A 15,838-nucleotide genomic window follows, 5' to 3' on the forward strand; every position below is an offset into this window, starting at 1 on the left:
TGTTCCCATGACAGGTCCTCGTCATGTTCCAACTCTGCCTTTTAAGCAGAAGCACAAGAAGGTCAAGTGGAATTCATCCCAGTCATGTCACTGTCGGTGAAAACGTCAAAGTGCCTCTTATTCTCTCTCAGCGGTTGAGGAGCCCATTCCAAAAATGATCCTGATGCACTCTTAGCTCCCAGGCCCATTAGTGATGTCACAACCTATTGGGGCCTATAGAGAGAACATGGTGAAAATGTTTGACAGTCTTCCGGCTCCCTCTGGCATGCTGTTGGACCCCAAGATTCTGTAGAAGCTTCCAGCTGAGTTACTGCTGGCGTGTCTGCCCTTGCACTGCCTTTACCTAAGAAATCTAAATCGGGTTTGGCTCCTACATTGGAGCGGACTTCCAACCCAGGACAAATATCCATGCCGATCCATTTGATGTTCAAGTTTGACCCAAAGCCAACGCTGCTGGCTCAAAAGGAAGACCATGTCTCAGTCGTCCTATCTGACTCTGAGTCGAATTTGTGTCTGCCCTGGCTAAAGTCGCATTCCAAAGCCGTACCAATGCATGTGGCCACATTCAGTTCGACAGAACCATGCCTCCACCTCCAAGTCACACCCCAGCACTCCAACAACTTTTTGGGTCTGACTCTGGTCAGTCAACCAGTTATTTTGGGGCCACAATGCAAATGATGGGGATTATTTTCCACAACATTTTTACGAGAACAATCTATGTATAAATGTAGAGGAGGCCAGTGAGTTTGACACTTCTCAGATACTGGGTTCATTTATTTGTCTGGGCCATCAACAGAAATTTCTTCCTTTACTCTGGTGATGAGAAAGTCTACAAAGTTCTTAGACTGACAAATTCCAATAATGGAGAAGAAAACTAATGTGTTGATAGAAGTTCTACATCCTTCACAGACTTCCTCCAACCAATTCTACCATTGAATTAGGCCCTCGCTAACCCCTTAATGGGCACCTGGTCCAAGCCTTGTTCTTGCCAACCATTGGACAGGCAGGTTGCCAGACACCACAGGCCAGCGCCAGGTGACTTTGATTTTTTAACACAACACTATGTGCCAGAATGTCTGTTGGTTCAGGTTTCCACCAGCACATTAAACCCCAGTTTATTCCCGACAACTGCGCCAGCCAGAGTTGAAAAGACTGGAAGTATTTGGAAAACCTATGTATTCCGCCAGTCTGTCTTTGCCAGCTGTTTGCTGAGGCTGTTCCCATGCCCTCTGGGGCATGGTTGGCAAGATCTTGCTGCCATTCCTCGGACCTCGAACCAGCCTGGCTCAAACTGACCAGGATTGTCAGGATGTGCAATAACATATTCTTTGTTCTGGACTGGACAGTACCTACTGCTTCCCCTTGCTTGGGTGAGATCTGCGGGCTTGTTGGGCGATGTGCAAGCTTCTTTGGTGGGTATGCCATTTGATGGGTCTCACCTGTTTGGTGAGAAGACCTCATAACACAACCGCCACTATCCCCACAACAAGTACCCCACCTTTTCTTTTTCTTAGCATTATTCATATGACAATAGTTACTCATGATTCAGTTATCTAGTATTGTAGGGGTGTTCAATAACTTTGCTCAGAACAAACATTTGTTGATGTCCGCCTGTTCTTCTTAGTAACCCATTCTCCTAATGCACAGTCTGATTGACAAACATAATGCATTTTGATCTGAAGTATTTTGTACGGAAAAGTCCCATGCTCCAAAGAAATAATCCCATATGCTTTGAAACTTCTGCATTTATATATTGAATCCTACAGTTCCCTCGTAAGCAGTGAACTCACCATCTTCTACACAGTAATAAGGAACCCAGTGGTAGTTTGCAATATATCTTGCCATCGGTAATCAAACAATATAATCCAAAAAACATAACCAATAACAGGGTAGGGGGAGGCTCGATGTTGCTCCGTGCAGTTTCTAGTCAGTGTGTAAAGATATTTCCAATTATTAGCTCATTATCCTAGTGTACCCTGCATCTTGTAGTATAGTATGTATCTGCTAAATCAGTAAAGCCCTGAATACTCAAAAATGTAAGCGCACCATAATTTGTTCTCCCATTACACTGCATCTCCATTATTCCCATATGTGCTCAGTGCTGATTGTAAGGCTGTCACTAGCGCATCCCAGTTTGAGGAAATGGGGTATTTTCGCAAGCCAAGAGTGTCCTCTATGTGGAGGGATAAACCTTTCACTCTGGCCCGGTTAAGTGTTGAATAGGACCAGGCCTGGATCAACGGGGATTCGCTGGATTTCCAGCGACGTGTGATGAAACGCTTGGCTACCAGCAGTCCAAGGTCCAAGAATCTAGTGGTGGCTTTTTGTTTCTCATCCCTTGGAGACCGCCCATGAGTTTGTGAGTGATCTTTCAGTGCACTCAGCTAGGTGTTGCGTCACCCCTTTCCAATAGCTGCGCAGCACGGGGCACGACCATAACATGTGTATGATATCTGGGTCGCAAAGTACAAGCACCCCTGTCCTTGGGACAGGAATTTTGCGGAATACGTCCAGGTCAACAGTGTCAGCGTACTTCCCAGTTCCACACTCCTTTGGCATTGGCCTCCAAGCCACTTTGGTTGCCCTTAGTGGCACACAACCACATTGTGTATCAAACATTTACGTAAAGGGTGGCAAAATATGACATCTGATAGGTGGATCCTTCAAATTGTCAAGTGGGGCTATGCCCTGCCATTCCTTTTCGACCCCCCACATCTTTCACTCTCATCAGAGTGTCTTACAGAGGACCACCTATCCACGTTGCGTCAAGAGGTTCAGGCTCTTCTGGCCAAAGTAGATATGGAGAGGGTTCCAACCCTGAAAATCCGGACTGGCTATTACTCCTGCTGTTTCCTCGTACAGAAGAACAGAGGTCTGCATCCTAATTTAGATCTCTGCCCCCTGAACGCCTTCTTGCAGAATGAAAAATTCAACATTCTCATGTAAGCCCAAGTTCTGTCTGCCTGGATCCAGGCAACTGGATATTGGCTTTGGCTCTCCATGACACTTACTTTCATATTCTGGATCCTGCAGATGCAAATTGTAGTTCAGGTAAGCCACAAGCATTTTCAATTTGCCATGCTTCCCTTCTGCCTCCCCAGTGTCCCTCAGGTGTTCATGTAAGTAATGGCAGTGGTTGCAGCACATCTTTGGAGGTTGGAAATTAAATGTTTTCCCCAGTTAGTCGTAGACCGCCTTCAGGCTAAGGCGAACCTCCTATCTTCATTGAGGTTCGGAAGTCATACTGAGTCTTTTGTAAAGGCTCCCTTTAATTGGGCCATTCTGAATACAGATGTGTTTCAAGCCTGCCCTCCTTCATAAGTAAGGCTCCCTGTTTTCCGTTTTAACGGATTTTTACAGATAAATACAGACAGAAAAGAATGTGCTTTCTGTCTGCATATATTTTTAAAAGTGGATAAATACAGAAAATTGAGCTTCTTATAAGTGACTCTCCGTGCTGTCTTTCATTATTTGTAGCCTAACAGTTGAGCAGATGGACAACATGGGAAATAAAAACAGGATGACATTTCTTTAAATAAAGGCAAATGCCAACATACATTTGTGGTATGATGCTAATATTTAGTGGATGCATTGTTGCGTAATATTTAGCAGCCTAAATACCTAACTCGCGACAGACATCATAGTATAAGGGCGTGTCCTATAAGTTAAATAAATATGGAAATGTTACCTTTTTACAACTACATTTATACACAATACACAAAATAAATATGGATAAATACAGATAAAATGCCCCAAAAGTTAAAAAAATAAATACCATAAAACCGGGAGCCCTATTCATAAGTAGTTCAGTACATTTAGGTGATGATCCTGATGTTTTGTATTTTGTCTCAGTGAGAGTGACTCAGATTTCTTAACCAACATCCTGCTCATTGACCATACAGGTGGCATTTACAGGTTCTGCAGTGGACCTGAAGTCACACTTGGCACAGCACATGAGGAACCTGTTGGATTCCAACTAGGTGGTGTTTGAGACTCCAAAGGAGATGCATTTGTGACTGCTTGTCCGCAGTTAAGCCAGCAGAGCATTCCTGACCCATCTAAGGCTGGTGGTAATGGATGTGTTGCTGCTGAGTTAGTGAGGTCATCTGGGAGAGGTGGAGTTCAGAGGACTCTGTTCTCTGGAGAAGACCAAGTAAAAAAATATGGCAGACTGTGATGAAGCGTGGGGTGGATAAAAAAAGTGGATTGGGCCTGGTCAGCACTTCCCTTCAGACATAGAGGAAATTTCAAGACCATTGTTCTGAGTAGGTAAAGTTCAGCGGGGCAACTCTGCAGGTGGGTCAGAGGAGGGAGCATTGTTGTCGGGGAGCCTCAGGACTAAGCCGTGGTGAGTATTTCTACATTCGTAATATATTTGTAAATTTGTGGAGCAGCTGCGAAGCCAGTCAGACCGGCTATGCACCTTGGGTGGGTTAATGAGCAGGTTGTTCCAGGATTACCCTCGCCTTTCAGAGCATTGTTTAGCCATAAAATGTGTAAGCCCCAAGGTTTGGATTTGGCTATCTGGGCATCTTTAGCACAACCACCAAGAGTACTGGACTGATGTTACACACCTGGGGGTTCAAGACAAACTCAAGCTGTGTCCAGGTACGGGTTCAAGATGGTGGGAGACTTTTATCTCCCTGTGGCTCTGAGTAGGAGGCCAGCAGACTAGCCCTTGGAGTCACGCTATTAGTCCCGGGTTAAGGTGAAAATGCAGGGCTCAAACAGCACTGCTGACTTCTGAGGGTTCAAGGCAGGCCCCATGCAGCAAAGCAGTCCTTCCAGGTACAGCAAGGCTCTCTTGAGGAGTGCACAGTAGGCAGCCCTCTGAGCACCCTTTTGCAGGTCCAGAAAGTGAACTGAAGACTGGGTCTAATTACCCTATTTTAATACCCAGTGCCTTCTTTGAAGCTTGGGATAGGTTTCTCTTTGAAGTGCTAAGAATATCATGACTCCGCTGCCCTAGCTCCAAGCTTGCTGCAGGAACTATGCAGTGGTGACAAGCCCTTTGTGAAGGAAGAGCACAGCCTATTCAGTTGTAAATAGGGTTGTGCTCAGCTCTGCTCCATAATCCTGCATACCTGCTATCACGCCAGGAACCTCATGGCACATCGCTGTTGTCTCCTGATTCCAGCCATCACGCAACCCTAAGGAGCAAGCCCTATACCTAATCCGGTACGGCACTCAAACAATCCCCAACCTTGGATACAGGAGCGTACTGAGGAGAGCGGCGGCCGCCCTCTCCCTCCATTACCTCCAGGACAACCATTCATGTTGTTATCGCCAATTACAGAGCTTTGGCGATCTTATTCCGAAGTCACAAACTCAATTTTTGATACTTCTGCCAACAGGCACAAACATGTTCTGAACCAGGCAAATGTTATTTTCTAGTCCTGATGATGATCCCAGTTTACCATGAGCAAGGGATCGAAACGTCGACATTTCTAAATAGAACCACTAATGTCCATTTTGCTTAACTGTTGTGGTATCTATTGTTGGTCAAAACTTGCTGTTATTTAAAACTGAATGCAGGTGGCCAAAGCTCAAAGTCTTTGCCTGTATTTCTGTTTTGGTTCGATTGTCTGTATTGTTACCCCATTCCCCCACACTTCCCGGTTCTTTAAAGGTACAGGCGTGTGCCTCACTATTTATGCTGTTCTAAGTATTTCTGACTTTATTTTCTCCATTGTAAAAATAAAAATCCATTGTCCAGCTGGACACTGGATGGCTAGAGTAACCCATCGTTGGTTATTTTCTAATTATTTTGTGTACATTATTATTTGCTTAGGACCTTTGTTCCTTGAAATACCATAATCCTGCCAGCAGATGGCCTATTCAGTCACACCAAATTTCCTATTGTGCAAATGTCTGGCACAAAGTCTAACTGCCAGTTACACCCAGTCATGTGACCTAAGGCAGACTGCAGGCATCAAAAGGATAAGGGCAGGAGAATGCCAAATTTCTAAAAGTGGCATAATGAAACTTGTAATTTAAAATCTGACTTTACCATGAAAGAGGATTTTGCATCACGATTACATAGATACCAAATAGGAACTGATTACCTGGTTCCAATCAAAAGTTAGCACTTATGAAACGTAATAAGGCAACACAATGTTATCCTATTGGATAGGTAGGCCTAACTGTAGTGAAAACAAATGTAGGAGTTTTTCACTACCAGGACATGTAAAACTTAAAAGTACATGCCCGGGAGCGTGGTCTAGCAGCCGATGGAATAGGATGTGTGTAACTGGAGCTCCGGGTCGCCGCCAGCAATATATGCCTTTCTCAGCAGCCAGATAGCAGCGAGAGAGGCCCCGGGCGACTTTCCCGAGTGGTGGTGACGTCCGGATGACAGTGCTGCAGTTTTCGGACTTTCCCCTCTAGCTAGAAGTGGTATGCACGGACCCGGCGGAGAGGTGCTCTGAACTACCGGGAGCTACCTGCCATATTTTGAGCCGAGGGCTCCGGCTGCCGGGCGCGGATGGACGGGCTTGTCATTCTGCCCCCTCGACCTGAAAGTGGCTGGCAGTGGCGATGCAGGAGCTGCGGCGCTGTGTGTGCCTCCTGAGTGCGATCCAGCCCTGGTAGCTGTGGGTGGTGAAGACGGCCCTGGCGGTGAAGTGCCCTGGCCTGCGAGACGGTGGACGCCATTTCCTGGACTGCTGCCACGGCCGGGCGGGCGGTGGTGGATGCTGCTCTGCCCCCTCGGTTTGAGGATATTGACGGCCCGCCGGAGCAGATGCGAGGTGGGTGCGGAGGCTGCAGTGGTTCTCACCCCTTCCTGATAGCCGACTGGAGGCTGCCTGAGATTGTTGCTGCCTGCGGGGAGGAGGCCCTGACCTGTGGAGCTCTACCCGCCATCTTGCTCCTGGGGGCTGCTCGGGCACTGAGGCAGCTGCCACCCTTGGATGCCCTGTAACCCCTGACTGGCGGTAAGTGCGCACCTGCTGGTCGAGAAGAGAGGGGGAGCCTGGCTACGCGGCACCTGGACACTGGACTCCAGCGACGTTAGGCGGCTAGAGCGCTCTAGCAGACAGCGTGTTGGCGCCATTTTGAGGCGCATGGTCACCTGGGCCTTGAAGCATCGGGACCCCCCTGCTGTCCCCTGCGCTCTGCTTGACCGGGGGCGGTGAGTTGTAGACGGGGCGGGAGGGGGCTGCTGGACGTGTGACGCCCTGAGACCGGCCCGGGAGGCGCCAGTTTATGACTTTCTATGGTGGATCTGGTGCATGGACTGCGACGAAGTCCCTGGTAGGAATGTGGGGACAGAGCTGACTGGAGGGAGCCAGGGGACTGTGGAGAAGTGATGGTCATATTGGCTTCTGGTGCTGGGGGGGTGGGGGCACGGGCGCTGATGTTGACTTGACCTCCCCAACGCTCACTTGTGCATTTCCTCACTGTTCCTCACTGTTACTTTGGTGGTCCCTGCGGCAGGAGTGTGAGAGGTGGATTGTGGAGGCCCTGCTTGCTGGTTTCCCGTCTGACTACCGCTGCAGGGTGGTCCCGAGGGGACGAAGTATCGGTCCTGGGCTTACTGGCACCCACGGCCTGACGGGCCTCATTGGAACATTAGCGGGCCCTATGACTTTGCAGCCCGGACCCCGGGGCCCCCACAGAGCCCTTCATTGATCCTTTAACCTTAGCACAGGAGGCAGGTCCTCTTCGCCCCTAGTGCATTTGAAGTGGAGTGTTGTGGCCCCTGGAGAGGTCCCGGGATTGGTATGGAGGCGCTCACATAACGAAGATCATTGAAGAGGTATTGATCCTCGGTTGGAGCTAGCTTCGTGGATTCCTGCTCGCCCTCTGGGAGCTTGGCGAAGCAGGCAGACGACGACCTGGAGGCATATCGCCCAGGTGGGAGGCCCGGGGTGCTGAATACTGAAGTGGTAGCGGCCCTGCCTGGTACTTCCTGCATATGAACCTTGATAGGCCTCTGAGCGCCGCAAACCATTGTCAGCACTGGTGTGACTCTAGTCGCCCCAGGGCATCTGCGCACCTAAGAGGTGCCTCTTCTTCTGCGATGACACGCTCCAAAGGGAATAAGGAAGCCCAGGGGGAGATTCCCAAAGATAACACCGTCACAGCAATGTGGAGCAAGGCGGGGGCGTCTGCCCCAGCCGAGATGGACCCGACGTCTGAAGGGGACTCGCTGCTTGTGACGCAGGCATTTATGGCCTCCTTTATGGCTGAGCTGAAGACGGAAATCGGTTCCTTGCCTTCTGAGGTACACTCCTGTGTCCGAGAACTCCGAAAAGAGGTGACGGATCTGGGTGACCGGGTGGACGGACTGGAAAAGACGGTCGACGCCCGCACGGAGGACCAGGAGCAGTTATGGCAGCGTTTGGCCACCCTGGAGGAACAACATATAGAACTGCAGCTTAAGCAGGAGGACCTGGAGAACCGGAGTCGCCGGAACAACCTCCGAATCCGGGGGGGTTCCTCTCGGAGCAGAGGGAAAGGACATCCTGACATATGTGGCCCAACTCCTACATGAGGTGTGGCGTGACGACGATGCCTCTCCACCGACCCTGGATCGGGCTCATTGGGTGTTTGGACCTAAGGGGAGGCCGGGAGTGCTACCGGACATTCTCACCAGAGTCCACTTCTTTACAGAAAAAGAAGCTATTCTCACGGCGGCGCGGAACACCTCGAGGAGACGGCGTGCCTTCAAGCCAGTAACAGACAAGTTGCGAACCCTGGATGTTTCTGATCAATGGGGCCGCCCGTTTGCTCTCATTTTTGAGTGGGAATCCAAGCACAGGGTGCTGCGGTCCTACAGAGAGGCGGCTCAACTACTCCGACTCCCGACTATGCTGCCTGCCAGCCCTACCTGTCCCCTGCCTCTGACGCGGGTACCTGTCAGACCATCATGGTCCACTGTGCGTCGCCGTCGCCGCTCTCCTCCTCTAGATGAGCGCTCATCCTCGCAGGCCAAGCAGGACATTATAGAGCACATTAGGCCCCTGGAAGGAGATGCAGGAGGAGCCACTCAACTTTAATCAACTCCTTGACAGCGATATCTTGCTCCCCTAACAGATGGTGCTGCATGCTCTGGGCCTCGCCCCTCTCCCCATTGGGGTGGAGGACTGGACTAACGCTCACACATTGATCTGGCCAGCTGCGTTGGTGGTTCCGGAGCTCCTTGTCTGGATGAATCTGACCGCAACTACAGGCTTACCCCAACTGTTCTTTTGAGAGTGAAATCTCTGGGACTATCCAAACCTTGGGGTGTAGGATGTCCTGTCCCTGGAACAGGACATGGTGGCCTGGTTGGCAAATGTTGGTTTATTCTCTGTTTTCTCTCTCTTCTCTTTCCATTCCCACTTTTTTACTCTGTCTTCTCTTGATTGCTAGGTGTGGCGGGCGGAAGGTATTGCAAAAGCTGCATGGCCCCCCCGAGCGTTCCGACATAGACCCCATTGCGCATCTACCCCTACCCTGAGCTTACTTCTACAGTGGCAGAAAGGACTAACTTGGGTTCGGACATGACTGGGACTCTCCAGAGACCCTTAAAAGTACTATCACTTAATGTTAAGGACCTCAATTCTCCTAATAAGCGGCGGCAATCATGGCGATATCTCCTTCAGTTTAACCCTGATATTATCTTCCTCCAAGAAACTCACCTCCTCAAAGCTGATGTGAGGCGCATGGCGCACCCTAAATACCCCCTTTAATTCTGGGCTGCAGCGGACACCAAAACTGCGGTGGTGGCGATTTTGTGCAGAAGTGGCATCAGGCAGGGGGAGGCGAAACCCTTCAGGAGCGCAGATGGACGCTTCATACGGACGAGTTTTGGGATTGGGAGGCGCTTATTCACACTGTATAATGTGTATGCGCCCAACCAGATGCAGGACGCTTACCTCCGGATGCTCCTACGGGAGCATGTGCCGCAGGATGACCCCTCGGTGATTCTTGGGGGGGGGGGGGGGATTTTAACTTGGTGCGGGACACTGGGGTAGATCGCAGCAAGGCTTCCTTGAGCGGGGGCCATGTTCTCCAGTTTTCGGAAACAGATTACAGATCTTGGTCTCTTAGACACATGGCGGTACCACTCGCCGGGGGTGCGGGAATATTCGTATTACTCTCATGTCCATCATTCATACTCTTGCATCGACTACTTGTTTGTATCTCACGCCCTGGTGCGGGACATGCTGGCGGCGTCGATGTCTGCCATATTGCTCTCTGATCATGCACATGTTGAGCTGAATCTGCAGGACGCGGCTGCCTGGCCCGCCCGCACCTCGCGGTGGCGCTTGCCGCCAATTATCCTCCGGAATCCAGCCGACGTGGATAGCATACATGCTGCCATTGACTCTTACTTTGCCAGTAATGATATACCAGAGACGCCTTTTCCCGTGATGCGGGATGCCTTCAAGGCCACGGTACGCAGGCACATCACCTCTCTCTCAATTGCGCGGACGTGGGAGGCTCGACAACTTGAGGACACTCTCTCGGAGGAATTAAAACTGGCTGAAAAGCGGCATCGGGGCAATCCTCGCGGATATCCCGGCGGCGGCTGGCGAACCTCCGGGACAGCTCCGCCTCTTGCGCACAAATAAAGCGGAAGCCTTCCTACTAGCGCTGAAGCAGAAGTATTTCGAAGGGGAGATAAGGTGGAAAGGCTACTGGCGAGACGTTTAAGAGCGAGGGCGGCCAAGGCCCATATAGCTAATATACAGCTACCGAATGGAGCAAGGGTCACTGCGGAGCGGGCCAAATGTGATGCTTTCCGGGCATATTATGCGGCTCTCTACACGGCGGAGGAATATTCGCCGGATCTCCTAGCCGAAGTGCTAGATAGGTGCATTTGGACCCCGTTGCACCCTCATCACGCTAAAACGCTGGAGGACCCTCTCTCTGCTGAAGAGTTCACGGCAGCCCTAAGAGATCTTCCACGCTTTAAGACGCTGGGCCCGGATGGTCTGCCCCTATCCTTATATCGCATGTTCCAAGCACAACTTCAGCCTCATCTCCTGCGGCTGTATAACTCCTTCTCCGACACGGATGGGCCAACGCCCTCTATGGGTATGGCGGAGATAGCCTTGATCCTAAGGCAAGGAAGGACCCCGCGTTCTGTGCCTCTTACTGTCCTATAGAAAATATGAAAATTAATACCAAAAGGCTTGCAAAACGTTTGGACCCCCACATGCCTGGCCTGGTAGATCCGGACCAAGTTGGCTTCATCCGCAACCGCCAGGGGGCAGATAAGGTACAATGGATCGCACGCTTAGTGGGGAAGGCGCATCGCTGGGATAACATGGCCTGCCTCCTCTCAATAGGCGCGGAGAAGGCATTTGACCGGGTGGAGTGGGCCTTCCTTCGGGCGGTGCTGTAGAGAATTGGGCTGGGGAGGAACATGGTATCCATGATTATGGCGCCCTATCTTGCCCCACAGGTGAGGATTAGAGTAAACGGGCAACTTACAGAACCTTTCACTATACATCGGGGTACCCGACAGGGGTGCCCCCTATCCCTGCTGCTCTTTGCCCTAGTGGTGGAGCCACTGGCGGAGCTCATCAGGCAGGCAACAGACATACACGGCATCTCTCTTGGGGGCCGGCAGAACAAGGTGGCGCTCTTCGCGGACAACCTCATCCTCACGCTCTCACGCACTTGGGGGTCTCTCCCAGCACTGCATTACTTGTTGCAGACCTTTGAGCGGGTCTCCGGTCTCAAAATTAATCATGACAAATCCTGGGTGCTTAACCTCATGATCCCACAGAAGGAGATACCGCTTCTGGAGGCACTCGCCCCCTACCAGTGGGCCACTAGTCACATTCGGTACTTTGGTCTGCAGTTGACTCCTTCCCTGGATGCGTGGTCCCAGGTAAACTGGAGAAAATGTAAGAGGGCTGTTCTCGAGGACCTTCGGGGATGGAGACCCTTGGTGATGTTATGGCTGGGCAGACTTAATGCCGTTAAGATGTCTCTACTCCCCAAAATCTTATATTTATTCCAATGCCTTCTCACTCCCATTCCTCTGCATCAGATACAGGGCCTTCAATGCGAACTTACTACATTCATATGGGGAGGGTGTAGGCCACGGTTCTCTCACAGGATTCTTATGCTTCTGCAGAACAGAGGGGGACTGGCTTGTCCCAACCTCATGGATTACTATTGGGCTTCCCAACTCTGCTTTGCGACGGAATGGACAACAACTGTGAGTGAAAAGGTTTGGCTACACATGAATAGGACGGTAACTGGGCATGCTACAGAGGTGCCTATATGGCGGTGCCCACTCAAACGGTCCTGGATTTCTGGGACAAGGTGATGGTGCTCAGAAGCCTCACAACATTCTCTTCTCCGCATATGCCCATTGAAGGGAATCCATTATTCCCCCCGGCCTATCACACGTGAGCTTTTACCAAGTGGTCGCAAGGGGGATGCAGAGTGATTGATGACCTATTTGAGGGAGGCATTCTCAAAACGTTCGCTCAGTGTAGAGAAGAGTTTTGTCTCCCAGTTGCAGCAGGACTACAGTACGCACAGCTGCGGCATTGGGTCTCCTCGGCGGAGATGCACCAGGCGGCTACCCGCCCACTCACTCCCTTTGAGCGGCTGGTCCGCTCTTTTGATGAATCGAAGGGCCTGGTTTCTCGGACCTATCAGATCCTGCAGCATCCCCTGGAAACGCCTTCCCACCCATACCAACGTCAATGGCAGTCAACATCTGCTACGGAAATCATGCCTCCGCAGACGAGTCCCTTATAGCAAGATATCCCCAAGATCTATTGCAGTGTCCCACAGCAAGAGAATGCATATAAAGTCATGACACAATGGTATTATACGCCTACACTGCTACATAAGATGTTCCCTGCGACTTCCCCCATGTGCTGGAGGTGTTCGACTGCGCCTGGGGATTTCATACACATCTGGTGGGCCTGCCCCAAGCACGATTCTGTTGGACATTAAACCGGCCAACCTGAAGGCACTCACCCGTAGCGATTGGATAATTGCACTTCAGATGCTCGGAGCTGCTAAGCAGCCTATAGCGCTCTGCTGGAAGAAAGCAGAGGCCCCTCCAATTGCTGCTTGGTACGTGCGCTTATGGCAAGTCCTTACGATGGAACTCTTCACAGCGCAGCTACAAGCACGAGACACTCGTTTTAACACTGTTTGGCAACCTCTGATTAAATACCTTTGCGGGATAGAGCCTACCCGTTACATGCCTACTAAACTTAGGGCGCTGCGACTTTTTGAAGATGCTATACTGCCGCTTGCCCCTGACAGATTGCTTCCGCATGCAGAACCCTTGTTCGCGTAGCCCCCCCATCGCGTGGACAATGGGGCCTGCAAGGGTCCCTCACGCTGCACACCCTCCTGCCCGTCAATGCCACAACTTCTCTTTTGACTTCTACCTCTGTGTTTTCTCACCTATCTTCTCTTCCTATGACGCCTCTAACGTCTCTGGCTCTTTGTTTGTCTTTTTGGATCTCTTACCTGTGACTTCAAGTACTGGTCCCCTAGAGGTTGTGTCCATTCCTGCTTCACCTCGAGATAGCACCATCCTATTAACTACGCGGCCGGCCCCACAGGGGTTGTGGGCGGCATGCTGTGTTAATACTTGTTCTTTGTGTTGCATTTTCTATGTAATAACTGCACTGCTTGCAAATGCGGCCGGCCCTATATAGGGTTGTAGGCTTAACTCTGTGTACTTTGAGACCTGTGCTATGTTTCCCCTGAAGTTGAAAATAAAACAGACTTTGAAACAAAAAAAGTACGTGCCCAATCTTTTAGGGCCTGACCAATATGCAAAAAATGAACATTTAAGGTTTTATAAGGGGGTTATATTGCCAAGTCGAATTGGCAGTTTAAAACTGCATTCAGGCTGCAGTGGCAGACCAGGGAGCTTTAAGGTGCTACTTAAGTGGGTGGTGCAGACCCTTTGGTATAATTTAATTTACAGGCCCGGGGCATATGGTATACCACTTTAAAAGGGAACTATAAATTAAACATGGCAATAAGGTGTAAAATGTAACTTTGTTTAGGGGCATGAACGCACGCACTTTAGCACTGGTTAGCAGCTGTAAAGTGGGCAGAGTCCGAAGGCCTACAAAAACAAATTCAGTAAAAAAGTGCAGAGTAAAGGCAAAATGTTTTGGGATGACCCTACAGAGAGGGCCAGGTCCAACAGGCCTGTTACAGGCTGAATAGTTTGATTTGTTGTTTTATCCCTGGCCCAGCATGGACTTGCAGTGGGCATCATTAAAGTTTATTTTTCAGCCCTATTTGCCTTTTTTCATTTGCCGGACCAGCCGTAATTGTTCAAATCACCGGTTGTGATGAGGTTTTTAAAAGGCTTGGCGTACGTTTCTTCCCAAACCCTGTGTGGTGACACAGTAGGACCTCAATTTGGTTTCAAACCAATTCACAGTTGTGCTTTGTGTCTCCTGTCTCTGAAGACTGTTTTCCTGGTCGGTCCGACTTCTGCCGGCCATTTGAGTGAACTCCTGCTCTGTCGGAGCAGTCACCTTGCAGTACTTTTTCCCTCGGATAAAGTGGTGTTGAGGACCATCATTTTCCCAAGGCTGTAACTCCTTTTCATGTTGGGCAATCTATCATTCTCCCAGCAGTCTTTTCTCCACCTCACCCCTGGGAAAAGGAGAAAAGACTCCATGGGCTAGTCACCAAGAGAGCCTTGAGGTTTCACATCGATCGAACCAAAGCCCATCGGATGGACCATCACATTTTCGTGGGGTTCTCTGGGACAAAGAAAGGCAAGGTGGTACAGAAAATGACCCTGTCAAGATGAATGGTCCTCTGCCTTAAGATATGCTACGCATTGGCAAAGAAGCAGCCCGGAAGGACTGACGGCCCATTCTCCCATTTCCACCACTGCATTGCCTTGGAGAATGCCTATTCTGAATTTGGTGCTGACTTTGCACCATTAATCTGGTACCTGGAGCTCTATGAACTTGTACTATTGATTACCACAAGACGTGATCTCGGGCCAGACTCACCCTTCCTCCCCCTCCATACAGGATTAAAACTGTAACTTCCTCAGCTTCCTTCTGGGTTGCCTAATTCCTCATGCTCACAAACCTTGTCCTGATGAAAATCTCAAATTTCTGAGATCGAAACGCTGTTGACCTCTTGTACAACAAAAAACTCCTTTACTGTTTAAAAACTATCTTCAGAAGTTTTTGCTTATGTTAATGCGATGTATGTTTTTAAGTATCACCTCCACTCACCACATCACGTTCATTTTCACTTTTTTTTGTGAGCTCCGGATCTATAAACCAACTTTTTTGAAAAATTCATATTTATAAATAAATTGATTATTTTGTCAGTGTCCACCTGTGTCCCTTCCTACAATTTCAAGTGTCTATTTTTGCCCCCTCTGGCATTTATCCAGTAATGTGCCCCTGCCATAGCCTAAGTGATTAACGCTTTCTTAAGTCAACAGTTTTGTTAGGACCTTTTGGCCTTACATAAACTATTGTTGTCTTCACAATATCGTTTACCACCCCAGGTTCAAATGTTGGGGCTCTCTTGTTTTGTAATACATATTCTAAATGTCAGGCCGCATTATGGGCTTGAGTATACACTTTCATGCAAAACTACTGCCTTGACGGGGAGGTTCGGCATTATACTTGTTCCGTCGTGCAGGACATTTCGATCTGAAGCATCATCTTAGAAGGTACTGCTTTGGTATCTATTCTCAAGGTGAGGAATCGGAGGTTAGAAGTACCATGCTCATATAGAGTTCACTGTTCTTCTGTTACTGTCCTTTCTGCCTTTTGTAAAAGGCCTTAGAGAGTATTTTCCTCATTGTTCTAGTCACTCAGTGTTTACTCAAGGGATTCAAAAACAGTTTTCACCTGTGAGCACCAAA

At 49.7% G+C, this 15,838-nt stretch overlaps 1 protein-coding gene across 3 annotated transcripts in view; it reads left to right on the top strand.

The window, feature by feature from the left end:
• CCDC18 (coiled-coil domain containing 18) overlaps positions 1-15,838 on the top strand; it is a 1,360,824-nt gene that overhangs the window by 682,871 nt on the left and 662,115 nt on the right. The window lies entirely within an intron of this gene.

Source organism: Lissotriton helveticus, chromosome 1_1 (assembly GCF_964261635.1).
Source record: "Lissotriton helveticus chromosome 1_1, aLisHel1.1, whole genome shotgun sequence".
Lineage (NCBI taxonomy): Eukaryota > Metazoa > Chordata > Amphibia > Caudata > Salamandridae > Lissotriton > Lissotriton helveticus.